Consider the following 2,809-nt stretch of genomic DNA (forward strand, 5'->3'; position numbering starts at 1 on the left):
TTTTGTTATGTTACACCCTTATTCCAAAATGGATTAAATTAATTTTTTTCCTCAAAATTCTACACACAACACCCCATAATGACAATGTGAAAAAAGTTTTTTTGAAATTTTTGCAAATTTATTAAAAATAAAAAACTAAGAATTCACATGTACATAAGTATTCACAGCCTTTGCCATGAAGCTCAAAATTGAGCTCAGGTGCATCCTGTTTCCACTGATCATCCTTGAGATGTTTCTGCAGCTTAATTGGAGTCCACCTGTGATAAATTCAGTTGATTGGACATGATTTGGAAAGGCACACACCTGTCTATATAAGGTCCCACAGTTGACAGTGCATGTCAGAGCACAAACCAAGCATGAAGTCAAAGGAATTGTCTGTAGACCTCCGAGACAGGATTGTCTCGAGGCACAAATCTGGGGAAGGTTACAGAAAAATTTCTGCTGCTTTGAAGGTCCCAATGAGCACAGTGGCCTCCATCATCCGTAAGTGGAAGAAGTTCGGAACCACCAGGACTCTTCCTAGAGCTGGCCGGCCATCTAAACTGAGTAATCGGGGGAGAAGGGCCTTAGTCAGGGAGGTGACCAAGAACCCGATGGTCACTCTGTCAGAGCTCCAGAGTTCCTCTGTGGAGAGAGGAGAACATTCCAGAAGGACAACCATCTCTGCAGCAATCCACCAATCAGGCCTGTATGGTAGAGTGGCCAGACGGAAGCCACTCCTTAGTAAAAGGCACATAGCAGCCCGCCTGGAGTTTGCCAAAAGGCACCTGAAGGACTCTCAGACCATGAGAAACAAAATTCTCTGGTCTGATGAGACAAAGATTGAACTCTTTGGTGTGAATGCCAGGCGTCACGTTTGGAGGAAACCAGGCACCGCTCATCACCAGGCCAATACCATCCCTACAGTGAAGCATGGTGGTGGCAGCATCATGCTGTGGGGATGTTTTTCAGCGGCAGGAACTGGGAGACTAGTCAGGATAGAGGGAAAGATGAATGCAGCAAAGTACAGAGACATCCTGGATGAAAACCTGCTCCAGAGCGCTCTTGACCTCAGACTGGGGCGACGGTTTATCTTTCAGCAGGACAACGACCCTAAGCACACAGCCAAGATATCAAAGGAGTGGCTTCAGGACAACTCTGTGAATGTCCTTGAGTGGCCCAGCCAGAGCCCAGACTTGAATCCGATTGAACATCTCTGGAGAGATCTGAAAATGGCTGTGCACCGACGCTTCCCATCCAACCTGATGGAGCTTGAGAGGTGCTGCAAAGAGGAATGGGTGAAACTGCCCAAAGATAGGTGTGCCAAGCTTGTGGCATCATATTCAAAAAGACTTGAGGCTGTAATTGCTACCAAAGGTGCATCAACAAAGTATTGAGCAAAGGCTGTGAATACTTATGTACATGTGATTTCTCAGGTTTTTTATTTTTAATAAATTTGCAAAAATCTCAAATAAACTTTTTTCACGTTGTCATTATGGGGTGTTGTGTGTAGAATTTTGAGGGAAAAAAATGAATTTAATCCATTTTGGTATAAGGCTGCAACATAACAAAATGTGGAAAAAGTGAAGCGCTGTGAATACTTTCCGGATGCACTGTAGATAACAGTAATAGCTAAAAGTAATCAGTTGTCACTCCAAGTGGTAGTTGTACCAATGCAAACTGACCTAAACATTAGACAGTTCAGTTGTATGAAACCATTCTTTTAACAATAACCACTTTAATATCATCAATACCGATAACAACCATTTTAAAAACATTCAAATGAACACGTTTGGAGCACGGGTACTTGAGTTCAGCTGACAGGGCTGTCTGACAAAAAAAAAGGTTGGGGAACCACCGGTGTAGAGAACCCCAACTGAGTATGAGTGTTTTCCCGGATTCATCACTGCTCTCTCCGCGTGGTGTGCTAAATAAGAGACGTCTGAACAGATGCCAGTGTTTTTAATATTCAGCACTCAGTTTTCATGGTTGGTGGCTGAGACTTCAAACAGCCCTCTTGTCTGATATAACCTAACAAGCTCCATTTGCTGGCAAGCTCATCCTTTTGTTCTCTTTAACCACTGGACATTTTCCTTTGGCTCGCTCCTTTCAACATAATTGAATTGTTAATGACTTTGCTGAGCGCTCCACTTCCCCCAGCTCCCAAACCATACTTTGTGTTTAATCTTGCATTATAGAGAACTTTCTGTATCCATCAGAAGACTGTATAGTGTCACATTCAGAGCTTAAAGCATAACTTGAGATCCTTCTGCTCATTGCTGTGGTGTTCCAAGTGCAGGGAGTATTGTGTATTTGCTGCTGAGGTTTGGTTTCAATAGCTGGTGCAGTCGTGGTAGTTATCAGTTTTAACAACCAGAAATGCAAGACACAATTTCTGTTTTTAAAATCCTCGCTCTAAAAGTACACTAAATAATTGATTTAAATTCTGACTTGTCGTAATAGTCCTTTTCCACAGTGTTGCTTGTCATAGTAAGGAAAGAACAGGTGTTACTGATAACATTCATGATGGTTCTTCTCTGTTCAAATGTGAGTCGACATGCACAATACCAGGACACTGAAACTAAAGTAGCTAAATGGAATTCAGCCATCGTTCATTTTATTATCTACACCTGTGCTTTCAGTGTAAAAATGTTGTGTGTGATAAAGGCCTGATGGTAAAACACTTCTAATTATTGTCAGTCATTTGCTGCTTTTTACAATGTACAAGGTCGTTGTAATGTCATTTTATATTCACTCATTTGAGGTGCAAAATTAGACAATACTCACATACTGAAAATGACTTCCAGACTTGATCCAAACACATGCTGGA

This window comes from Enoplosus armatus, chromosome 22 (genome assembly GCF_043641665.1).
Source record: "Enoplosus armatus isolate fEnoArm2 chromosome 22, fEnoArm2.hap1, whole genome shotgun sequence".
In the NCBI taxonomy this organism is placed as follows: Eukaryota; Metazoa; Chordata; class Actinopteri; order Centrarchiformes; family Enoplosidae; genus Enoplosus; species Enoplosus armatus.